The sequence below is a fragment of the Hemiscyllium ocellatum genome, chromosome 1, assembly GCF_020745735.1.
Source record: "Hemiscyllium ocellatum isolate sHemOce1 chromosome 1, sHemOce1.pat.X.cur, whole genome shotgun sequence".
In the NCBI taxonomy this organism is placed as follows: domain Eukaryota; kingdom Metazoa; phylum Chordata; class Chondrichthyes; order Orectolobiformes; family Hemiscylliidae; genus Hemiscyllium; species Hemiscyllium ocellatum.
In genome coordinates, this window is record NC_083401.1 from 36,341,758 (window position 1) to 36,368,562 (window position 26,805).

A 26,805-nucleotide genomic window follows, 5' to 3' on the forward strand; every position below is an offset into this window, starting at 1 on the left:
GCGTTGAATTATAAGACAAAAGCTGCCAATGGAATTCATATCTTCTATTGTTTGTGGACATACCAAAACTCAAAATCTATGGCACCTAGGCTTACAGTCTGTGAGCTCACAACCTAATAATATGAATTGTAGAAAAATCGTAAGTGTCACCATTCTCTGTTGCATAACAATGACTTCTAACTTTAAGAAAAAAAAGAACTGTGGATGCTGGAGATCAGAAACAGCAAAACAGAAATTGCTGGCAAAACTCAGCAGGTCTAGCAGCATCATGGGAAGAAAGCAGAGTTCATGATGTGATTCCAGTGACTCTTCATCAGAACCTAACTTTAATTCTTCTGGGTGGACAACAGACTTCTTGATATTCTGACTAAAATAAGCAGTAAAAAGCAGAGGTTATTACTCAAAGGACATGGGAAACAAATGTAAATAACAATTTCGGAGGCTGTTATAAACTGGAGACTGCAATTACCTACGGTTCTTCGTTTTCTAGTTCTCTAGTACAGAACCTTGACTCCCCAGCAAGAAGATTCCAAGTAACTTATGCTGCAAATTGTTGAAAATGTACCCCTTGGAAGGAATCCCACAATAAACATGACAACATCCTAGTCTTCAATAGTGAAAATCATTTGTCCTGAACCAACAAGCCACAGGGGCATATGATAGCCTGGGAGTTCATCCATTTTTACCTGTTTCCACTGATTCTTTTGACCTATGTAAGACTAGATTCCAAGGACGACTTACACAAGCCCTGACCATGAGGAGAGCTACTTGGACAGCACGGTGGCATTTGGGTGGCACGGTGGCACAGTGGTTACCCCTGCTGCCTCACAGCGCTAGGGACCCAGGTTCAATTCCCACCTCAGGCGACTGACTGTGTGGAGTTTGCACATCCTCCCCGTGTCTGCGTGGGTTTCCTCCGGGTGCTCCGGTTTCCTCCCACAGTCCAAAAATGTGCAGGTTAGGTGAATTGGCCATGCTAACTTGCCCGTAGTGTTAGGTGAAGGGGTAATTATAGGGGAATAGGTCTGGGTGGGTTGCGCTTCGGCGGGTCGGTGTGGACTTGTTGGGCCAAAAAGCCTGTTTCCACACTGTAAGTAATCTAATCTAACCATCCCACTCTGATGGTTATCAAATGTTCAGCACCTGAGCAGCTAGTTTACAAACGGCAGAAAACCAAGGTAAAGGCTGCATTTTACTCAGGCAGCACCAATTCCTGAGTTCCTGGCCCAATTTTCACCAGAAAGCAATCAGGTTTCAGACTAGTTAGGGTCTAAAGCCTGAATGCTCCATTCTCAATCTAGCAAGATTTCCTCACACCTGCAATTTTCATGGTTTCAGGCCAACCCTCCAAGGCACCCAGAGCTATAGCCTCTTCAATGTGCTGTTGGAATACCCTCGATGAGTGAAACTTCGGAAAATTCGGTATCCCAACCCAATCTAGTCCCACTTGCCAGCACCCGGCCCATATCCCTCCAAACCCTTCCTATTCATATACCCATCCAAATGCCTCTTAAATGTTGCAATTATACCAGCCTCCACCACTTCCTCTGGCAGCTCATTCCATACACGTACCACCCTCTGCGTGAAAAAGCTGCCCCTCTTTATATCTTTCCATTCTAACCCTAAACCTATGCCCTCTAGTTCTGGACTCCTCCCACCCCAGGGGAGTCTATTTATCTATCCATGCTCCTCATAATTTTGTAAACCTCTATAAGGTCACCCCTCAGCTTCCGTGCTCCAGGGAAAACAACCCCAGTGTGTTCAGCCTCTCCCTTTAGTTCAAATCCTCCAACCCTGACAACATCCTTGTAAATCTTTTCTGAACCCTTTCAAGTTTCACAACATCTTTCTGATAGGAAGGAGACCAGAATTGCATGCAATATTAACAGTTAGTGCCATCCTCGCACGCTGCTCCTTATAAAGACTTGATTCCATTCTCTCAGTTTCTCCATCTCCATCGTATATGTTCCGATGAGGCAAACTTCAACAAGGGAGCCTATGAAATGGTCACCTTCTTCATCAACCTGGGATTCCCCCGCACCATCATCGACAGGGCCCTCAGCTGGGTCTGACCCATTTCTTGCACTTCTGTCCTCACCGACTCTCTTCCCTTCTGCAACAGCAACAGGGTTCTCCTTGTCCTTACCTACCATCCAAATCCAGAAGATCACCAACTGTGATTTGTACCACCTCCAGTGAAATACCACCACCAGACACACATTCCCCTCTGCCTCCTTGTCCACCTTCTGCAGAGACCGTTCCCTCCGGGACACCCTCGGTCCACTCTTCTTTCATTCCCAAAACCAACCCCTCCACAGCCCCACGGCACCTTACCCTGCAACCGCTGAAGATGTAATACCTGCCCATTTATCTCCTCTCTCCTCAGTATCCAAGGCCTCAAACGTACCTTCCAGGTGAAGCAGCACTTTACCTGCACTTCTCACAAGCTAGTCTACTGCATTTGGTGCTCACAATGTGGTCTCCTCCACATTAGGGAAACAAAGCATAGACTGGGTGAATGCTTCACAGAATATCTACATTCTGCCCACAAAAAGACCCTGAGCTTCCAGTTGCCTGCCACCTTAACACACCACCCTGTTCCCTGGCCAACATCTCTGTCTCAGGTCTGCTGCAGTGCTCCAGCAAAGCTCAGCACAAACTGGAAGAACAGCACCTCATTTTCCACTTGGGGACCCTACAGCACTCTGGACTCAATATTGAGTTCAATAATTTTAGGTCCTGAACTTTTCCACATCCTGATCCTCCCCCACCCGACATACCGGGACTTGTTAGCACATAGTCTGCTATTACACACTACCACAATTAGATACTAACAATCTCCATGAACAGCTATTCACCCTCCCAGCCAGATTGTTACTCACTCTTTTGTTGTCCAACTGTTCTTCTCTCTCTTTGGGCTGTAGCCATACTTACTGTTTACTCCTTATCCTCTCCCTAACCTGAACTTCTGACATTTTCTTAGCTACCATCAGTTCTGAGGAAAGGTTACCAGACCAGAAATGCAACTCTGATTTCTCTTCACCAATGCTGTCAGACCTGCTGAGCTTTTCCGGCAACTTCTGTTTTTGTTTCTGATTTAACAGCACCTGCAGTTTTTTTTTGGTTTTTAATTAACATTTCACAATATGACCATTCTTGAGAACACCGTCAGGGTGCGGGCCATCATTACTCCTTGTTACTTGGGGAACATTTCAAGATTCCTGAAACCAGAGGTGCATCAGAGAGAAATGTTGTCATGTAGTGATGAACAATCTCCTGGTTTAAAACAAGTTGTATGGTCCCACATCACCCACAAATGGGTCCTTCATCCATACCTTCAAATCTACAAGAGGTTTGCTGGCATTGGTGGGAATATCCACCGCACTCTTGAATTTTAATCCCATTTTAACCAATGGCTCATCAACATGACACATGCAAAACTTGGGATCTTCCTCCACCCATGGTTCCACCTCTGATGCTGACGAGAATAAGCTATGTTGAGCTGATGCGTTATTTCCACAGGATGCACAATCTTATGTTCTTTATCCCAACCTTGTAACACACTTAGCATGCACCAAACAATATTCATTGCTGTGCTGCTTTGAATGGTACAATTTGAATGGTGACAGTAACCAAGGATAATAAAAGCTTGTCTCCATAATTTTGACCATTCACACAGTTAACTTTGCAATTTTCTCCATCTGTTTTCTGCCACCAATCTTTGCCCATTCTCCTGTAAACTTCAACCTACGTTCCCCATCTCTCCTACTCATGCTTCGCATCCATCCAAACTCTTCTTCTGGACATTTATCTCCACATCAGCGCCCTTGTTAAATGATATTAATTCTTTCCTTTCTGAGACACACCCATCTTTCTTTCTGAGCTACTATCATCGACTCCCAACTTAAAACATGAGACCAACCCATCTGCCCACCTTCATTGTCTTTTCATGTCATCTAGGCTTTCTTCCTCAAAATTCTCTGCTTGGATTATTCCCGTATGTCTGATGGCAGATTAAAACAGCCAAAATCGTAAGCTAGTTATTTTGAATGTGAATTCGGTCTCTCATTGATATCTAGACATTTACGAAGTGTTCAGTGTAGTCACCCATCCTCACTAAATTCTTACTTACTTTATAACTCTGCCAAGGACAGCCTCTCCAACAACTATTCCCTCCTCAACAATCTACGGTGAACCAAAAATACGAATAAAACAAAACAATGTGGTATTGGTTGTGCCGGTGGGAAGCTGGGGGAAGAGGGAACTGGTTCAAAGGTAGAAGACAGAGGGTAGTGGCGGAGGATTGTTTTCAGACTGGAGGCCTGTGACCAGTGAAGTGCCACAAGGATCAGTGCTGGGTCCACTACTTTTCATCATTTATATAAATGATTTGGATGCGATCTAAAGATGTATAGTAGTACATTTGCAGATGGCACCAAAATTGAAGGTGTAGTGAATAGGGAAGAAGGTTACCTCAGATTACAATGGAATTTTGACCAGATGGGCCAATGGACTGAGGAGCGGCAGATGGAGCTTAATTTAGATAAATGTAACATGCTGCATTTTGGGAAAGCAAATTTTAGCAGGACTTTTACACTTAATGATAGGGTCCTAGCAAGTGTTGCTGAACCAAAAGACCTTGGAGTGCAGGTTCATAGCTCCTTGAAAGTAGAGTCGCAGATAGATAGGATAGTGAAGAAAACGTTTGGTATACTTTCCTTTATTGGTCAGAGTATTGAGTACAGGAATTTGGAGGTCATGCTGTGGCTGTACAGGACATTGGTTAGGCCACTTTTGGAATGTTGCGCGCAATTCTGGTCTCCTTCCTATCAGAAGGATGTTGTGAAACTTGAAAGGGTTCAGAAAAGATTTACAAGGATGTTGCCAGGGTTGGAAGATTTGAGCTGTAGGAAGAGGTGAATAAGCTGGGGCTGTTTTCCCTGGAGCATCGGAGGCTGAGGGGTGACCTTACAGAAGTTTATAAAATCATGAGGGGCATGGATAGGATAAATAGACAAAGTTTTTTCCCTGGCGTGGGGAGTACAGAACTAGAGGGCATAGGTTTAGGGTGAGAGGGGAAAGATATAAAAGAGACCTAAGGGGCAACATTTTCACGCAGAGGATGGAACATGTATTGAATGAGCTCCTAGAGGAAGTGATGGAGGATAGTACAATTACAACATTTAAAAGGCATCTGGATGGGTATATGACTAAGAAGGGTTTGGAGGGATATGGGCTGGGTGCTGGCAGGTGGGACTAGATTGGGTGGGGATATCTGGTTGTCATGGACAAGTTGGACTGAAGGGTCTGTTTCAGTGCTCTACATCTCTATGACTCTATTAGAGGGTGAGTAAGACCATTTCCAGTGAGGCTTAGCAAAATGACATTTGGTTTTCTTCATAATTATCTTCAGTCTTAGGACTTAGCTGAGCTCTTTCTTAGCCTTGAAGGCATCAGCCTAAACCAAGCCAAGGTGGCATGTGCAACTAAAATCCTCACAACAGAAACAAGGAACAGTACTTACTTCAGGCCAAGTAAATAAATTGTTATCTCATGATCATTGGAGGAGAGCGAGAGGCAGATGCCAAGGTTTGTTTAAAATTACAAAACCTTCTGTTTCAGTCAAATAATAAATCTGTTTTCATTTCCCTCAAATAATTGTGAGACTTAATTCAATAAATTGTTAGTTGCATCATGACAATTTTTCGATGATACCTCCTAGCGAAAGACACTATAAATTACGTGTGCTGCATAATTTCCAGGTCAGCTATGGACTTGGCTTCAAGGAATCAGCTGATTTATATTGGAGTCTGCATTGTATAAAGATGAAAATCTCTGAACTTGCATCCAAGTCTGTCTCCAATTCTTGAATCAGGGCCAACATTGAGAAAGAGACAGGATTGTCTCCAGAACTGAGATATTTTGCATGAATTGTTTCTGAAACTTGTATAGGATTGAGTGGGACGTAAAGTTGCTTCTAAAGTAAAAGCAGAACACTGCAGATGCTGGCAATCTAGCATAAAAGTTAAAAGTGCATCAAAAAGTCAGCAGAGTGGAGGGAGAAACAAAGTTAACATGAAGCAAAGTCCAATTGACTCTTCGTTGGAACTTTAAACCAGGTGATCTGTGGATTACCAGGCTTATCTAAATTAATTCGCTTTTCTTGTAGCTGGATCCATATTACAAATGGTTTCTAGATACTCTTGGCAGGTGAGGACTGGAAGCCATATAAGTGCAAACCATTTGACATTTATTTGCTTTTGCACTGTTTACAGAGATATGGTTCAACAAGAGTCCATTAGAATCTTCATCCCAGCTTACTGTGATCTGATATATGAGGGTGGCACGGTGGCTCAGTGGTTAGCACCGCTATCTCACAGCACCAAGAACCTGGTGGGTTTGATTCCACCCTCAGGTGGCTGTCTGGGTGGAATTTGCAAATTCTCCCTATGTCTGTGCTGGTGTCCTCTGATGCTCAGGTTTCCTCCCACAGTCTAAAGATATACAGGTTAGATGGATCAACCATGTCAAATTATCCAGGGCACAGGCTAGTTAGGTTAGCCATGGGAAATGCAGGGTTATAGGGATTGGATGGGATGCTCTTCGGAGGGTTGGTGTGGACTGAATGGCCTGCTTCCACACTGTAGGGATTCTATGATATTTTTGATATTGCATGATTTGGATGAAGAAGCAGCGCTCTGAAAGCTCATGCTAAGCTTTTAGACTATAACCTGGTGTTATGTGATTTTTAACTTTGATATTGTAGGGTAGCTGTTAGTATAACAGCCATCAACACATAAAGCTTTACCCCCACCAGCAAATCCTCCTTCCATTCCGTTACTACTCACATGTTCATCCATTCTTTGCCCCACCTCCAAAGACTCTTTCACCAAAGGCATCAATCTCCAGCATTGTTTGCTGTTCAGTTTGAGTATCAGTATTGTAGGTGTTCTATATTATTTTCCTTTGACTACAAAACACTCGCAGACTGGGATACCAAGTTCTCACAGCAGCTGGTATCTGGGCTGTGCTGCTGAAAACAACTTGAAGACAAAAGCAGTGAAGATTCTTCAAAGAAGGAATGATTCAAAAACCAAATTTTCAGGTCCTGAATCATGAAACCCCAGTAAAGAGGAAGACGACAAACTGGAATTCTTATTCTTATGCTTTTCCTTCTCTTCCTACGACAGGGGGAAAGGTTAAAGCACTAATTTGACCAAAATAAAGCACTTTCCATTTCTCTGGAGAACTACAGAATTGCTTCATTCCCTGCTGGTGTGATGATGAAATAATTCTTCAGCACCTCATCCCGGAATTCATGTTGTAGACAAAAAGAAGAACAAAGACAATTTTGAGAACTATTCTGAAGACAAAGGAATTATGATTTCCCTACATTTAAAAGGCACTGGATGGGTATATGAACATGAATGGTTTGGAGAGATATGGGCCGGGTGCTGGCAGGTGGGTCTAGATTGGGCTGGGATATCTGGTCGGCATGGATGAATTCAACCAAAGGGTCTGTTTCCGTGCTGTACATCTCTATGATTCTATGACTCTACGACTCCTCTTTCCTTTTCCTGTGGGTCATGGTACAGCTTCCACAGTCTTATCAGCTTAAGGCTGCTGTCATTGAGATTATGACATCCCAAGCAGAAAGAAGAATTTCACCATTATCAACACTGGAATAAACTTAAGCATTTGAGATAAATACACCCTCCTGGAACCTACATCAGCATTGGAATCTAGAGGAAACTTTCTATTGTATTTTGCCATATTCTAACTTTAACATTAGCATCAGGAATTTCCTCCACTACAGCTACATCAAAGATAGAGAGGATGTCTGGTTTAGATCTTTCTTCAGATATTTGCCCTTTTATTTACATATTTCACTCATGTACTTTAATCTTACTGAATATATTTTTGCATTTGTAGTCTCCCTTACTGCAGCTTCTGTATTTAGCGTTAATTTGTGAATCCCTAATGTGTGAATCTCTCTCGGGTTGTTTGCTATCGCTGGATGACTGCTATCTCCTGTGTAGTCAAGTTCTAAAGTCGAGCACCAGATCTCTCCAGAAATCCTTTTGCTTCCTTTTCAACCGCTTGCTGCATAAACAGTTCCTCAGTGATGACCTGAAAATGAACCTAATTGACAGGAGAATATGTCCGATAAAGTATGTCTTTGATTTGTCCAGCTGAGTCATGAAGCAGCAAGTTCTGTCTTCTGATGTATCTGTTCTATTTCAACTTTCAGTGAGAGTTCTGGAGCTCATATAGGAGCAATGATACGTTGTAATTCTACATATTGCAGACCACAGGCTATTGTCAAGTCTCCAAAAATGAAATGATATTGTTACCTATTTCTTCCTTCCTCAAGTCTTTACTCAGAGAGTAGAAGGGGTGTGGAACGCACTGCCTGCAACAATATTCTGGATCAGTGGTGCTGGAAGAGCACAGCAGTTCAGACAGCACCCAAAGTGCAGCGAAATTGACGTTTCGGGCAAAAGCCCTTCAGTAGACTTGCCAACTTTAAGGGCATTTAAATGGTCATTGGACAGGCATATGCATGAGAATGGATTGGTGTAAGTTAGACAGGTTTCAGATTGGTTCCACATGTTAGTGCAATATTGAGGGCTGAAGGACCTGTAATGTGCTGCAACGTTCAATGTTCTAATCCTTGCCATTCTGTTTCAGTCATCTGTTCCTGCATTATTTTCCATAATTAAACCTGTGTATAGCTCTGTTGGCTTTCCGTTATTTATTTAATCCACTTCTCAAACATTTGCCAACCAGCTATGTTTCTGTACATATCCTTTCTTAGAAGCTTTTTTATCCTGCCTTGCTCTGGCCTTATTGTGGACATAACCTCAGCTTGCAAAGCAAGATTCTGGATCTCTTCCTGCAATTAATCTTCACCATTTGTGGTATCTTCATTCTCTTCTAGAATCGCAGACTTTTACAGTATGGAAGGAGGCCATTCGACCCACTGTGTCTGTACCGGCTCCTGAAAGACATACCCAGCTGGTCCCACTCTCCAGCTCTGTCTTTGTAGCTCTCTAACTTCATCAGCTTTGAAACCTCCTGTGGAATACTCCTCCACCACTCTCCCAGGCAGTACATACCAAATCCTAATGACTCTCTGAGTAAAGAAGTTTTGTGTCATCTCATTCCTAGCTTTCTTGCTGAGAAGCTTGAAATTGTGACCCCTGACATGCCAACTAGGGAAAACAGAATATCCTTCTTTACCCTGTTAAAGTTGTTTGTAATTCTGAACACCTCAATAAGGTCGCTTTCTAACCTTTTCTGCTCCAAAGACAACGAGCCCAATTACTCTAATCTTTTCATATCTAAAATCCCTCATTCCCGGTATCATTCTAGTAAATCTCCTTTGAACTCACTCCGGGGCTCCAACATCCTTCCTTAAATAAGGCTCCCAGAACTGAACACAATACTCTAAATGCAGTCTGATCAATGATTTGTAGAGATGAAGCATCACGTCCTTGTTTTTATACCCTAATCCTCTATCAAGCCAAGGGATTCTATAAGTCTTTTTAACAACTGTTTCAACTTGCCTGGCCACCTTCAAAGAATCATGCACGTGAACCCCAAGGTCCCTCTGTTCCTATCCTCCCCTCACAGTTGTGCCATTGAGCCAGGATTATCTCTCCATGTGTCTTCTACCAAAATGCGTTACCTCACATTTCTCGGCATTAGAGTCCATCTGTCAAGTGTCTGCCCATTTGTCCTTCTGAAGTCACTTCACCTTAGATTAGATTAGATTACTTACAGTGTGGAAACAGGCCCTTTGGCCCAACAGGTCCACACCGACCCACCGAAGCGCAACCCACCCATACCCCTACATTTACCTAACACTACGGGCAATTTAGCATGGCCAATTCACCTAACCTGCACATCTTTGGACTGTGGGAGGAAACCGGAGCACCCGGAGGAAACCCACGCAGACACAGAGAGAACGTGCAAACTCCACACAATCAGTCGCCTGAGGCGGGAATTGAACCCGGGTCTCTGGTGCTGTGAGGCAGCAGTGCTGACCACTGTGCCACCATGCTGCCCACATCATTCTCACAATTCACATTTCTCTCTTTGTATCATGTGCAAATTTAGAGATTCTACCTCAACACCCATTTCCAAATCATTTATACTAACCAGAAGAAAACAAGGCTCTCACAACGTGCCCCGCCTCCCCCACATGGGAAACATCTTTTTCAAAGCATCTCTAAGCTAAGACATGTCCATCTATGCCTACGTTCTGTTTCATATCTTTTAGCCAACAGTTTTCTGAAAGAATAAATCAAGATCTATCATGTTATGTTGATGCCAATCATCTTTATTCTTGATGAACCTCTCTTCTGCTTCAACTTGCATCTTCTCAATCTGAAATGAACAAAATATTGTATTCTCATATGGTCGTTGAAATACTTTTTCAATAAAATCTGATTCATGGCATACAGAGTCTCCTTGAATGTTTTTCATCAGTCAGAGTATAGAATATTCAAATCCAAACATGCTGAATTAACAACAATTAAATCAGCTGGCACACTTCCATAGGCAACAAACCATCACCCTCAGTATGCCTTCTGTGGACTGGTATGGCACCAGCCAATGTTGATTAACTACATATGCACACAGAGATAGAATATTTTAACCTGTTACTTCCCTGTCTACTGCATCTCAGATCTCAATCTCAAATTTAAATTTAACAATTGATCAAATAGCATCAATTGTTGGTTGTTGAAGAGGGTTTCAAATTTCGGTGACCCTTTGTCTGTGCAAGTGTTTTGTCATTTCCCTCCTGATTCTAATTCTCTGGTTTTAATGTCTATATTATTTATCCCTATTCTAGACTTGCCCAAATCATTCAGTTATTTACCTTATTATGTTTCCTTGAGCACAATAATGACTACATTTCCAAAGTATTTCCTTAACTGTAAATCACTTTGGAATGTCCCAAGATGACAAAAAAATTCTAAAAATGCAAGTCATTCATTATTGCTTTCCATCATAGTATATGTAAAATAGTTGCATGTTTATCTCTAACATAGTTACTGTAATTCAAGTAACAGGCTCTTATTAAGTAAAACTGTTCATTATTAAATTATCCAATTAATACAATGTTAATTATCGTATATCCCCTACACTTTCCCCATACAGTTGCTCTTAAGGTAGAGACTCCACATTCATTTGCAAGGAATTCATTTTCTCAGTAATTCAAATTACTGCTTGCTGAGTTTTAAAACTGATCGCTAACCCTTTTTCAGAATCTCTCTCCCTTCTTGTAGCTCATTTTACCCACTTTTGGACCCCTTTTCCCCACCTTTGCCTTCTGAACAACTTCCGTTCATTTTCAGCCTCTCTTCTCCCTTGTCCATACCAATCATCCTCACCTCTCACTCGCTGCTTCAATAGGTTCTCTTCTACTTGGCTTTGCCTCCCATCACTAAAACCCCACCTCCTCTCCCTCTTCCTCTCTGGCCTTGCTCTCCCCACTGCCTCACTCAAACCCAACATCACTCATCCCTGGTTGCATTCTCTAGCCGTTTCACCACTGCCACTATCTTCTCACTTCTCATTGTAGTTAGAAGAACAGCTCCTTACCAATTTTGTCTATTCCATGGCGGCAACTTTCCTTTGATGACTTTCCCCATGAACACTGCACTAGGATACTCTGTTACCTGGCTTCTTCTTATTCAACATTACATCAAGAACATAGAGAATAGAACATTACAGCACAGAACAGGCCCTTTGGCCCTCAATGTTGCGCCAACCTGTAAACTATTCTCAGCTTGTCCCCCTACACTATCCCATCATCATCCATGTGCTTATCTAAGGATTGTTTAAATCTCTCTAATGTGGCTGAGTTGACTACATTAGCAGGTAGGGCATTCCATGCCCTTACCACTCTCTGCCTCAATTTGTAGTTATGTCTCCTCATACAAGCTGACATCATCATCCCAGGAAAAAAGACTTTCACTGTCTACCCTATCTAATCCTCCGATCATATTGCATGTCTCTATCAAATCCCCTCTTACCCTTCTTCTTTCCAATGAGAACAGACCCAAGTCTCTCAGCCTTTCCACATAAGACCTTCCCTCCAGACCAGGCAACATCCTGATAAGTTTCCCCTGCACTTATTCCACTGCTTCCACATCCTTTCCGAAATATGGCAACTAGAACTGTACACAATATTCCAAGTGTGGTCGCACTAGCATTTTGTATAGGTGCAGCATGGTATTGCGGCTCCGGAACTCGATCCCTCTATGAATGAAACCTAACGCACCGTATGCCTTCTTAACAGCACTAACCACCTATGTGGCAACATTCAGGAATCTATGTACATGGACTCCAAGATTCCTCTGCACATCCCCACTACCAAGAATCTTTCCATTGATCCAGTACTCTGCCTTCCTGTTATTCATCCCAAAGAGTATGACCTCACATTTAGCTGCATTGAACTCCATTTACCACCTCTCTGCCCAATTCTACAGTTTATCCAAGTCCCTCTGCAAACTGTAACATTCTTCCAAACTGTCCACTACTCCACCGACTTGAGTGTCATCTGCAAATTTACTAATCCATCCAGCTAAGCCTGTGTCTAAATCATTTATAAAAATGACAAAGAGCAGTGGTCCCAAAACAGATCCTCGTGGCACACCACTAGTAACCAGACTCCAGGCTGAATATTTTCCATTAACCACCACTTGCTGCCTTCTTTCAGAAATCCAGTTTCTAATCCAACTGCTAAATCATCCCCAATTCCATGTCTCTGCATTTTCTCCAACAGCCTACCATGTGGAACCTTATCAAAGGCTTTACTGAAGTCCATGTATACCAAGTCAACTGCCCTACCCTCATCCACATGCTTGGTCACCTTCTCAAACAACCTCAATGAGGTTTGTGAGACACAACCTGCCTTGACGAAACCATGTTGACTCTCTGAAATCAAATTGTTGCTTGCTCGATGATTATAAATCTTATCTCTTATAATCCTTTCCAAAACCTTTCCTGCAACCGAAGTAAGGCTCACTGGTCTATAATTACCTGGATCATCTCTACTGCCTTTCTTGAATCAGGGCACAACATTTGCAATCCTCCAGTCCTCTGGTACTAAGCCTGTAGACAATGATGACTCAAATATCAAAGCTAAAGGCTCTGCTATATCCTTCTCTGCTATATCCTCCCTAGCTTCCCAGAGAATCCTCGGATAAATCCCATCCGACTCTAGAATTGCTAACACCTGTTCATAACTAACCTCAATCCTTTCTAGTCTAATATCTTGTACCTCATTCTGCTCCTCTACAATATTCTCCTTTTCCTGAGTGAAAACCGATGAGAAATGTTCGTTTAGCACCTCTCCAATCTCCACAGGGTCCACAGTCAACTTCCCACTTCTATCTTTGACTGGCCCTATTCCTACCCTAACCATCCTTTTATTCCTCATATAACCATATGCTATTTTAATGAGATCTGACGGTCTGTCTCTGTCGTTATCCAATTCCCTCCCCCGCCAACTGGATCTCTTAGTCCGGGTCATTTTGCTATTGGAAAAACTCGAGTTGTCCCTTGGCTAAGAAGGAAAAGAATCAAAGGAAAATGGAGCAGGATTCTCTGCTGCCTGCTCTATTATCGTGTCAGTGCACGAGATGATTCTCTGGATGAATTCAATCAATTTTTTGGATAATTGCTATTAGTGATCAATCTGCATTTTCACCTTTGGAGGTTATATTATGTCAAGGTAGAAACCAGCACCAAAACAGAATATTGAGCCTCACATGGCCTATCTCAGTGTATGTACTCCACACAGATCTCCCACCCATCTTCATTGAACTTTGTTTTGATATTCGTTTATCGTTTTTTCCTAAAGGCACTTTTTGATTTATCCTTAAATGCACTTATAACTAACTAGAAGTAACTAAGCTACACCTGCATGAATCTTAATGCAACCACTCAAGTGTTCTTGGAATGTCAGTGGCAAGTAGGATTGCAACATTTCCAAAACAAATGGTACAGGTGGAAAGAACTGTGTGGATCTGTTTTCCAAACATGAGAGCTGCAAGTGAGGATAAGTCATTATCTAGAGGAGTAGCACATAGATTTAACATAGCCATCCAAAGAACTTGGCAAGTCACTTTACATTTGGCAATCATGGATTTTAAAGTATGAAATCAGTGTGACTATTCAACGGAGGGGATTGAGAAGAGGTAACCAATTCCTGCACATAGCTTGGAAGTGTGTACTAGTACACTGCAGATCATTGCTGACATAATTGAGGTTAAGCTGAATATCGTAAGCAAAGGGTTGCATAGCCGTAATATTTAATCTGTCAGACAAAAGGGAATTTGAAGGAATATTCAGTCACAAGAATTATGTCCTAGAGCATGTAAAAGGTCAGTCACCAGCTTCTGCCACAGTTCAGAAAGAACCTTCTGTGGAATGAGAGGTTCGCGCAGCTGTTGAGGTTAGTGGAATGAATCATAATTATAACTTGATTAGCTGATCAATGATCTTATAGCTGCCAGGCCAATAAATGGATTCACAAGCTGATTTCATGGCTGTTGCTGTAACCATTTAACTGACGTGTATACTCTAGCAGACGTTGACACGGAGATCACATAAAGATGATATTCTTGGAGTGTTCTATTTATTGTCTGAATTACCAGAAGAATGTATTAGTTCAGCGATCAGTATTGACACACTGACTTGGCATTGATTTCTGGTTCTTGATGTCACTGCAACACACAGATCTCAGAGGCTTGCACATTGAGAAAATTAGAGGGAACACAAGTCAGGAGGTGAGTTACTTGCTGCTGACCTGCTCTTATTATCAAATTATTCATATGGCTAGTCCAGTTCAGTTTCTGGTCTATGGTGAGCCCCATGATGTTGATAGAAAGAGTCTGAGTAATAATAATAGCATTGAAAGTCAACAGGCGATGCTTAGATTCTCTCCTTTTGAAGTTGGGCATTACCTGTGACTTGCATAGCAAGAACGTTACTTTCTGTTTTTCAAGGCACTAGCTTAACCAGGCATTCTTGAGCTTTCAGAAAAGTGAATTTATTAGTTAACTAAATGTGCAAAAAGAAGAGAATGCAACACCCATACATTTAATCATGAGGCGTAATAGTTCAGTCCAAAGAAGGTAAACAATACACACATCAGTCTCTCTCTGGGCTGCTTGAGTGGAATGTTAATAGTTCCATTGCTTTTGCAAGTTTGCATTTTTTTAAAAACATATATTGGAATTTTAAAAATGCCCATGGTACTTTGGGTTTCTCATCTGCCATCATGCCATTAAAAAGCAACAAGGAAAACTTTAGCTGGAGTTGTCTCTAGGTTTACAAAAAGGAAGGGGATGGCACAGAATAGAAAAGGAGAGAAGCGTGTAATGAAAGTGACCTAGAAATCATGGATAACTTTAGTCTGCATATTGACTGAGCAAACCACATTCATATTGTAACAGATGAATTCCAGATGCGTGTATAAGATGGCATTTTGGACCTAAATGTTGAGGAACCAACTGAGTATTTTGCAACAAGAAGGAATTTATTAATAGTCTTGTTTTCTGGGGTGCTTAAGGAAAGACTGATCATGACATGACTGAATTCTTATCGAGGTGGAATATGAAATAGTGCAAACCAAAACTAGCATTCAAATTCTAAACGAAGGAATTCACATAGAGATGAGTTAGTCAAGAGAAATGGGTAGCTTCATTAAAAGGTATGACATTTGAGAGACAACCTCTGTGTTGCAAACTTCGATGCACTCCTTTCTGGTCACAAAAAATCTCAACAGGAGAAGTGGCCCATACCACAGATATCCAAAGAAATTAAGGATAATGCTAAATCGAAAGAGAAGTCATATAAAGTTGCTGGGAAGCATAGCGAGTTGTGGTTTGGGAACAGGTTATAATTCAACAAGGGAGGATGAAGAAAATTGTTAAAAGTGCAAAACTAAAGCAGGAGGGTAAACCTAAAAAATAGAGCATGAGTAAACTTGCAGGAAAGATAAAAGCAAACTGTAAAAGCTTCTATAATTAGGTATAAAGAGAAAGGTTAGCAAAGACAAATGTAGGCCCATCCCAGTCTGAAAGAGCATGATTGGTAAAGGAGAGAAAAGAAAATGAACAATTGAACAGGTACTTTAGTTCGGTCTTCACAGAAAAAATATAGAAATAACTTCCTAGAAATTCTAGAAAACCAAAAGATCAATGAGAAGGAGGAATTGAAGGAAATTGGCATCAGTTTAAAAAGAAGTGCAGGAGAAACAAATCAGACTGAAAGCTGATACTTCCTCAGTGTTGATAAGCAACATCCCAGAGGTGTAAAGAAGGGGGCCTTAAAAACAGTGGATACATGGTGATCATCTTCCAAAATCCTATCAATCCTGAAACAGACTGCAGAGTGGAAAATGCAACCCCACTATTTAAAACACTACTTAGGGAGAAAACAGGGAATTACAATATAGATTATCTAACATCAGTAGTAAGGAAGATGTTAGTTTATTATAATGGACCTAATAACAGGACGCTTTGAAAATTTCAACAGGACTAGATAGGGTTGACATGGATTTTGTAAAAGGGAAATCATGTTCGAGAAAACCCACTTGTCTTCAGGATGCAACAAGTAGAAAAGAAAGATGAAAACCGTGGGTTTTTGTATTGAATTTTCATTTTTGATAAAGGTCTAAATGAAAGGCTGGCTACAGAATTAAAATGCATGGGTTTTGGGGCAATACATTGGCATGGTTTAAGAACTAGTTATTAGACTGGAGAGTAGGAAGGAAGAAACAAAAACTGCTGCAAAATCTCAGCAGGTCTGGCAGCATCAATGGAGAGAAAGCAGAGTTAACATTTTGGGTCCAGAGACCCTTCTTCAGAACTGATGGCAGCTACAAAACCTTTGTTGTATATGCAGAGACAGAGTGTGGGGAGGGGGTAAGAAATAAATGATAGGTGGAGAAAGAGCCCAAAGTGAGAGAAGAACAGTTAAACAGACAAAGGAGTGGAAACAGTCAGCATAGGAGAATGAAAGCTGCTAATGGAGAGCATTAGTGGCTAACAATGGGTCATGCATAACAGCAGACCATGTGATAACAAGGCCGAGAGTGTGGGTGTGGGGTCAGGATATGGGAGAAGCTGCCTCAAGCCCTAAAATTGTTGAACTTGATATTGTGTCCAAAAGACTGGAGTCCCCAAGCAGAAAATAGGATGCTATTCTTCCAAGTTATGCTGAGCTTCTCCAGAGCACTGACGCAAGCCTAAGACTGAGATATTGATCAGGGATCAAGATAGTGTGCTGACGTAATGGGCAACTGAAAGCTCGGCATCTTTTTTGCAGGCAGAACATAGATGGTCTGCAAAGCAGTCACCCAGTCTCCACTTCGTTTCTCCAGTGTAAGGTAGACCACATTGTGAGCAGTGAATGCAGTTGACCAGATTGAGTGAAGTGCAGGTAAAGTGCTGCTTCACCTGGAAGGTGTACTTGAGCCCCATGATACTGAGGAGGTAGGAGGTAAATGGGCAGGTGTTACATCTTCTGCAGTTGCAGGGCGAGGTGCTATGGGGATGTGGGAGTGTAGTGTGGGAGTGAAGGAAGAGTGGACCAGGATGTCCTGGAGGGAATGGCTTTTGTAGAAGGTTGACAAAGGAGGGGAGGGAAATATGTGTCTAGTGGTAGCATCCTGCTGGTGGTGGCGGAAATGGCCTCTGGATATGGATGCTGGTGCGATGGTAGGTGAGGACAGAGGAGACTCTATCATTGTTGTTGTCTGGCAGACTGACCTCTACAATGCAGAGGCTGAGCACCAGCTCTCAGATCCCTCCTCTGGTCCACGTCTCCAGCATGGAACATCAGGCGACTGTGTCCACAATGGTCACTAAGCTAATTTCATCTGAGCCACTGTGCCGCCCCCTACTACAGTGCCGCTCTTTCTGTGACCTTTATCTTCAAAAATCTTGTTATCATCACCTTGTTTAGATTCACTGTGCCATTGGTGAGACAAAGTGCTGTTCAGGTGTGAGCTACTTTTTGAGGTTTGCTGTTGATTTGCAGACAACCACTGGCCAAGTGCAAATATTGCTGGGTCGGAGTTTGCACTGCCAGCTCTTAACCTCAGAGTTGGCCTAAGCTGCCAATAGGAATACTCACATTGGGCACCGGAAAATTGCCAGCTGATCTCTGCGGGTTGAGAGTATGTGCTAGGCTGGTAATCTGATTCTGCTTACTGCAGGGAATGAGTCATAACCGCCCTGAGAGTAAAACCTGGAAGACAGTGTTCACTTTGAGTCACCTTCGTCTGAGCTGAATGTTGATCTGTTTAGAAGAGCAGCATGTGCCAGAAGACTGGAGGTTGGCTAACATGGTGCCACTATTTAAGAAGGGTGGTAAGGACAAGCCAGGGAACTATAGACCACTAAGCCTGACCTCGGTGGTGGGCAAGTTGTTGGAGGGAATCCTGAGGGACAGGATGTACATGTATTTGAAAAGGCAAGGACTGATTAGGGATATTTAACATGGCTTTGTGCATGGGAAATCATGTCTCACAAACTTGATTGAGTTTTTTGAAGAAGTAACAAACAGGATTGATGAGGGGAGAGCGGTAGATGTGATCTATGTGGACTTCAGTAAGGCGTTCGATAAGGTTCCCCATGGGAGACTGATTAGCAAGATTAAATCTGACAGAATACAGGGAGAACTAGCCATTTGGATACAGAACTGGCTCAGAGGTAGAAGACAGAGGGTAGCGGTGGAGGGTTGTTTTTCAGACTGGAGGCCTGTGACCAGTGGAGTGCCACAAGGATCGGTGTTGGGTCCTCTGCTTTTCGTCATTTATATAAATGATTTGGATGCGAGCATACGAGGTAGAGTTAGTAATTTTGCAGATGACTCCAAAATTGGAGGTGTAGTGGACAGCGAAGAGGGTTACCTCAGATTACAACAGGGTCTTGACCAGATGGGACAATGGGCTGAGAAGTGCAGATGGAGTTTAATTCAGATAAATGCGAGGTGCTGCATTTTGGGAAAGCAAATCTTCACAGGACTTATGCACTTAATGGTAAGGTCCTGAGGAGTGTTGCTGAACAAAGAGACCTTGGAGTGCAGGTTCAAAGCTCCTTGAAAGTGGAGTCGCAGGTAGATAGGATAGTGAAGAAGGCGTTTGGTATGCTTTCCTTTATTGGTCAGAATATTGAGTACAGGAGTTGGGAGGTCATGTTGCGGCTATACAGGACATTGGTTAGACCACTGATGGAATATTGCATGCAATTCTGGTAACCTTCCTATTGGACTGATGTTGTGAAACTTGAATGGGTTCAGAAAAGATTGACAAGTATGTTGCCAGGGTTGGAGGAATTGAGCTATAGGGAGAGGCTGAACAGGCTGGGGCTGTTTTCTCTGGAGCGTCGGAGGCTGAGACCTTATAGAGATTTACAAAATCTGAGGAGCATGGATAGGATAAATAGACAAAGTCCTTTCCCTGGGGTGAGGGAGTCCAGAACTAGAGGGCATAACTTTAGGGTGAAAGGGGAAAGATATACAAGAGACCTACAGGGCAACTTTTTCACACAGAGGGTGGTACGTGTATGGAATGAGCTGCCAGAGGAAATGGTGGAAGCTACTACAATTGCAACATTTAAAAGGCATTTGGATGGGTGTATGAATAGGAAGGGTTTGGAGGGATATGGCCCGGGTCCTGGCAGGTGGGACTAGATTGGGTTGGGATATCTGGTCGGCATGGACAGGTTGAACCAAAGGGCCTCTTTCCATGCTGTATATCTTTATGACTCTATGACCCTATGAAGGGGGAGAATTCAAGCTGCCAAACTAATCACTGAAACATCAAAATATACTTACAGCTTGCGTATAGGATGTTTTGATGAAAATATAATGATTGTCCTGCTTCCACAAAGTCTGGAGTCTTGGAGGGATTTGAGAGTTAGCAATCCAAGCAAGGGCTACAGAAGGGAAAAAAAACCAACCCGTCAGAGACTTAATGGACATAATATTTAATGGAAATGAACTTCTGATGTCTTGAGAGATTGGACAGCAGTGTCCATGTAGTCTCTGGAAAGACCTGGAAACTGTTTGCAATACATGAAATGCCCACACACCACCCCTAAGCTCAGCATCCTTCTAACTACATAAAATAATGGTCATTCATTAAAGTCAAATTGTTTGGGGAAGCCAAACTGTAGGAGATAGGTTCTGCAAATGCCCGACATGATGTGGTTATCAGGTGTTGCTATGGTCTATGGTTTCCAGTATGGCCCCATAGTACCAAGCTGCTGCAGCCATTGACTGTCATGGTGGATATCATGACAGTGACATCACCCTCTCCCTCTGCCATCAGCCTGTATCTCCCAGCTCCAACAATGAATCTTCATACTTACAATCAATCTTGAAGGGGATCTATGGGCATTCTGCTATTTCCTAGGAGAAACTGAGGACTGCAGTTGCTGGAGATCAGAGTTGAGAGTGTAGTGCTTGAAAAACACGGCAGGTCAGGCAGCATCCAAGGAGCAGGAGAGTCAACATTTTGGGCAAAAAAGCCCTTCATCAGGAATGAGACTGTGAGCCTAGGGGGTGGTTATCTCACCACTCCCTCAGCTCCCAGTCTTATTTGGGTCGAAGGGCTTTTGCCCAAAATGTTGATTTTCCTGCTCCTCGGATGCTGCCTGACCTGCTGTGCCTTTCCAGCACCACACTCTCGATCCTGCTATTTCCACCTACCTCACCATTCAGAAAAGGGGTTTTGCTGAAAATAAGAGACATTTTGTCGAACCTGACACTCATCAGGTCAATTCACAAGAAATATCAAATTATATAAAAGAAGATTGTTGATTGATTGGAAAGTTTGCTTCAATTGATAGCAGCATTGACATAGAGAATGCACCAGTCAGTGATGACTGACAATTAACAGCAAAGCTTTGTTTGTTGTTTGTATTTTACACAAGGCAGATTACTCTGATTGATCATGGTTTTGTCCTGAGAAGTGAACCAGAGTATGGCTGTTACCTATTGTATTAAATTGAACCTGATGTAATGTGTGTATGTGTTCTTTCTGATGTCGAATAACAGGACCCCGTGCACTTATAAAAGTAGCTACCAGTACACACATCTGTACCACACTACAAACCCAATTGAAAATTCCTAAATCAGCATAATTCTTTGCACATTCAGGATTGTGTTGCAAATGCATTCTAATTGAGGAATCACACCTAATGTTAGACATTGTGCTGTGAGTTCTGTGCATTTTTTTGGTATAGTTGGTACTTAATTTAATGAAAATAGTTGTTTGCTACAATCCATCAGTCTTTGGGAAGTATAGCCTACATGCCCAGCATCACTCTGGCACTGAAACACTTACACTACGTTTTTACACAGGAGCAACAATACAGTACTTACCACTAACAGAATGCTGCAATCAAACCAAACAGACATGCAGCCCATCCCACAAATTAAGATTGTGGTACAAAATTGGAGATGCTGAAGAGGACATAGTCAGCAGTTTAGAATGACTTTAATATTATTAGTGAGAGATTGGTATGAGTGTTTTGGAGGAGGAGGACTGATATTGAAGTGTGTGAGAATCTGGCATTGCTATGAAGGTAGAAATGGGTTGACTATGTCATGACACTGAAATATAGTTAGAAATTCATCTTGGGGTCAAATACAACTCTAAAGTCACTCACAGTTTGACTCAAGCTCGTTCATATGACATGGCAAGGGATGGAGTTTGTAGCTTGAGAATTTGTGGTTTGGGCATTAGTTTCTGTCTCCATAATGCATAGTTGAAGGAAATATTTGTTCATTCATAACAGCATAAGACATAGGAGTGGAAGAAAGGCCATTCAGCCCATGGAGTCCACTCCGCCATCATGGCTGATAGGCATTTCAAGTAAAAAGTGAGGTCTGCAGATGCTGGAGATCAGAGCTGAAAATGTGTTGCTGGTTAAAGCACAGCAGGTCAGGCAGCATCCAAGGAACAGGAAATTCGACGTTTCGGGCCAGAGCCCTTCATCAGGAATCTTGGATGCTGCCTGACCTGCTGTGCTTTAACCAGCAACACATTTTCAGCTCTGATAGGCATTTCAATGCCACTTACCTGCACTCTTCCCATATCCGTTAATTCCTTGCCAGATTAAGAATTTATCCATCTCTGACTTGAAGACAGTTAACATCCCAGCCTCCACTGTGCTCTGTGGCAGTGTTGAATATTAGACAAGCAATCAATAATTTAACAATAGAGACATCAAGAGAGCACGTATAGGCAAAAATGAAACTAGAGGACTGCAGTTATTACAATGGCATCTGGATGTGGTCAGCTCAAGAACGTTGACAAATGATGCTGATGCCATTTTAGAAAGGAAACAAGATCTCCAGGTTGAAAATACAGATGCTGTGTCTGTATTTTGTGACAATACTATGACCTGATAGTCTGGCTGACATGCTAACGCAGCTCGTGTAGCTCTGTGAAGGCTATACAGTCCTGCAGCTGTACTTTGGAGAGGGCACCATTGTTAGTTGACATTGTTGGTCTTTTATTTCAGGAGTTCTTGTTTAGAAAGTCAAGGGAGTGGTGGCTTGTGTTACAGTATTGTATGTTGGGATGTTGGTCCTCTGAAGTCTGCTCAAATGACAGCAAAATCTGCATCCCATCCTCACTGGCGCTAGGGGCATGTGTGTGTGGTTGTCTGTCATCTATGCTAAAACCACAATTAAACTCAGTTATGCACATGGAATTTTAAGGAACGTGGTTTGAGAAATCTGCACCTATTACAAGTAATGAAACATTTGCTTAACAGCAGCAAGAACTTTCATTTACGTATGTCTTTAAAGTAGTAAAACATCACAAAGCATTTTACTGAATCATGTTAAAAAAGATTTGCATTGAAATTAGAAATAAATTTGAACTTATTTCATCAGAGAATTGTAGGGCTGACCACGAAAGACAACCCATGATTTAAATTATATATTTGAGAAATTGGCAAAGGAGACTGAAGTGAAATGAAGAAAACCTTTATTTCTGCAGTAAGTCATATTAATGTGGAGTGTAGTGACTAAAATGATGGAGGAAAGAGATTCAATCGCAACTTTCCAAACTGAATGAGTTAAGATCATAAGACAAAGAGGCACAAGTTGACCGTTCAGCTTGTACACTTTGTCATTCATTACTGATCTGATAATCCTCAACTCCACCTTCCTGCCTTGTCCCAATAAACCTCTACTTATTGATTGAGAATTTGTCTATCTTAACCTTGAAAATATTTTACAATACAACCTCAACAGCCCTCTGTGGTTAAGAATTCCACAGGTCAAATTCATGCTCAGAGGGAAACGAGTCCTCATCCCTGCTCTGAATGATCCCTACCCTGAGATTATGCCCTTTGTCCAAGATATTCCCACGAAGAGAAACAACCCTGTCACATCCACACAGTCAAGCCCCTGAAAATCTTGTACATTTCAATAAGATCATTTCTCATTGTTCTAAATTTCAATGAGTACAGGTCCAACCTACTAAACCTCTCCTATAGAAAATCCCTCCACGTCTGAGACCAATTGAGTAAATCTTCTCTGGACTGCTCCTAATACCAAGATAGTTTAAATTAAATTAGAGGGCCAAACTGTTGCCTAATGAATGCTTTGTACAGTTTTAGCAATCCCCTTTGAAATAAAAGCCAACATTCTTTCATTTTCCCTATTGCCTGCTGAACTTGATTTTAGCTTCTAATGATTCATGATCTAGGATTCCCGAATCTCACTGTATGGTAGCTTTCTGCAGTTTTTCTCCATTTAAATAATATTGAGCTGTTCTATTCTCCCTGCCAAAGTGTATAAACTCACATTTCTCCACATTACTTCTCACTTATCATGAGGTAAAATAGGAAAAAATGGCTAAAAAGCATAGTAGTAGAATTATGTGGATAGCTATTTTAAAGTTTGTATAAAAATCATGGGCCAAATAATCCAATTATATGCTTTTCAGAGCAAAATCTAATTGCAAGAAATAATGATGTTGGATCAAGGTTATTTTGCAAATCTTGTCATGAAACTCCAGTTTGGATCATACTGTCATGTCAATGTCCATGAGTCATCGAATCATACAGTATAGAAACAGACCCTTCAGTTCAACCAGTCCATGCCGAGCATAACCCCAAACTAAACTAGTCCCACCAGCCTGCTCCTGGCCCATATCCCTCCAAACCTTGCCTATTCATGTACTTATCTAAGTGTCTACTAAATATTGTAACTGTCCCTGCATCCACCACTTCCTCAGGAAGTTCATTCCACACTCGAATCAGCTTCTTTGTAAAACATTTGCCCCACATGTCTTTTTTAAATCTCTCTCCTTAAAAACATGCTGCCTACTCTTGAAACTCCCCCATCCTGAGGAAAAGGCACTTGGCATTAGCCCATACTGTACCGCAATAGAAGGTCACCTCTCATCAGTGAAAAGAAACTCCCAGCCTATCCAGCCTTTCTTTATAATTCAAACCTTTCATGTTTTAGCGTTTTTTTCTTATAATTCAAATGCAGTTTCAAGACATAGAGTTTTGAGGTGTACAGTGCTGAAACAGACATTTTGATCCTAAATTAATCTAGTCCCAGCATTTGGCCCATGTGCATCCAAACCCTTCCCATTCATATACCCATCCAGGTGCTTTTTAGATGTTGTATTTGTACCAGCCTCCACCCTTTCCTCCAAAAATCATTCCATACATGCAAACCCTCTGTGTGAAAAAGTCATTCCTTAGACCCTTTTTATATCTTTCCCCTCTCATCCTAAACCTATTACCTCTAATTTTGGACTCCCCTAACCTGGGATAAAGAACTTAACTATTCAAAGTATCCATGCCCTTCATGATTTTATAAACTTCTATAAGGTCACCCCCTCAGCCTCCGACACTCCAGGGAAAATAGCCCCAGCCTATTCAGCCTCTCCCTATAGCTCTGTATATCTCCAACCCTGGCAACATCCTTGTAAATCTTTTCTGACCCCTTTCAATTTTTATAACATACTTTCTACAACAGGGGTATACTTTTATCTAATGATATACTTAGATATGACATGGATCAGACAGTAAAGTTAAGCCTTTATGGCAAACATGATTAGAAATACAATGATATCCCAGAATCTTCAAGTTCATTTGCAGATCATTCAAATTAAGTTATAGACCATGAGTATCTCCAAAATCTTTAAGAAAACTCAGTTCAGCCATATGCATTTCACAGCCGTTCAAGGTATTGTGATTCGTGAATTTTGTAACCATAACATCACAAGACCACAAAGACATAGAGGAAGAATTAGTCCATTTAGCCCATCGAGTCTGCTCTGCCATTCAATCATGAAGGATATGTTTCTCAGCCCAACTCTCCCACCTTCTCCCAGTTTTCCTTGATCCCCTTATCAATCAGAAACTATCTATCTATCTCTATCTTAAATATACTGAATGACTTGGCTTCTGGAGCTCTCGTTGGCAATGCGTTTGACAGATTCACCACCCTCTGGATGAAGAAATTCCTCCTTATTCGCAATTCTAAAGGGCAGTCCCTTCACTCTGATGTAGTGTCCTTGAGTCCTAGTTTTTCCCAATAGTCAAAGTATCTTCTCCATGTCCACTCTATCCAAGCCTCTCAGTGTTCTGTCAACTTTAATCTAATCCCTCCCTCATCTTTCTAAACTTGATCAAGTACAGAAGGTATTGTGAGTGGGTCACAGATGTACCATGAAGGTTCTTAGACCTTGGCATATATCAGATATTAATGTCCATGGATGTGAGATGCATGTATTGGTGACCATGAAGTGGGCACAGAGATGTTGGCACCTGAGTCCTCCACCACTCCTCGTATCACAATTCCTTCATCCATGACATCATTGTCGTAAAGCTCCCACAGACCCCTCCAAGGCCAACACATCCTTCCTTAGATATTGGACCCAAAACTGCTCACAACATTCCAAATGTGGTCTGATCAGAGCCTTATACAGCCTCAGCAGTACATCTCTGCTCTTGTATTCTAGCTCTTTTGAAATAAATGTGAACCTTCTCAACTGCCAATTGTTAATCTTAAGAGAATCCTGATCTAGGGCTTCCAAGTCCTTACGTGCTTCAGATTTCTGAAGCCTTTCCCCACTTAGAAAATAGTTTATGCTTCTATTCTTCGTACCAAAGTGCGTAACTTCACATTTTCTCACACTGTATTCTATCTGCCACTTCTTTGATCACTCTCCCAGCCTGTCCAAGTCCTTCTGCAGCTTCCAAATCTCCTCAACACTACCTGTCCCTCTACCTATCTTTTGTCATCTACAGACTTAGCAACAATGCCCTCAGCTCCTTCATCCAGATCGTTAATGTATAATGTGAACATTTCTGCTCCCAACACTGACGGCTGCCAACTCAACTCATCACTAACTATCATCCCAAAAAAGACAAATATATTTGTACTCTGTGCCTTCTATCCATTAGCCAATCCTCTAACCTGCTTCTAACATACCTGGTCCCTAACACCATGGGCTCTTACTTAATGGCTTCCTGTGTGGCACCTCATCAAAGACCTACTGGAAGACCAAATAGATCATATCCACTGGCTCTCCTTTGTTTAATCAACTCATTATATCCTCAAAAAATTCTAACAGATTGTCAGGCACGACCTCCCCTTGTGAGGTTCTGCTGACTCTGCCCTACTGAACCAGGCAGTCCAAGTACTCCACAGTCTCCTCCGTATTACTGGACTCTAAAATCTTACCAATGACCAAGGTCAGGCCAACTAGCCTATAGTTTCCTGCCTGTGGCG

General features: G+C 42.0%; 1 long non-coding RNA gene across 2 annotated transcripts in view; it reads right to left on the bottom strand.

The window, feature by feature from the left end:
• Positions 1-26,805, bottom strand: part of LOC132818089 (uncharacterized) — a 49,673-nt gene that overhangs the window by 17,337 nt on the left and 5,531 nt on the right. The window contains exons 2-3 of one of the 2 annotated variants that reach the window (XR_009644958.1): positions 19,867-19,967; positions 10,333-10,392 (exon numbers count right to left, since the gene is read on the bottom strand). This is a non-coding gene — a long non-coding RNA (uncharacterized LOC132818089). Of the gene's footprint in view, positions 1-10,332; positions 10,393-19,866; positions 19,968-26,805 lie in introns of those variants that run through there. The other variant, XR_009644954.1, reaches the window with a different exon arrangement.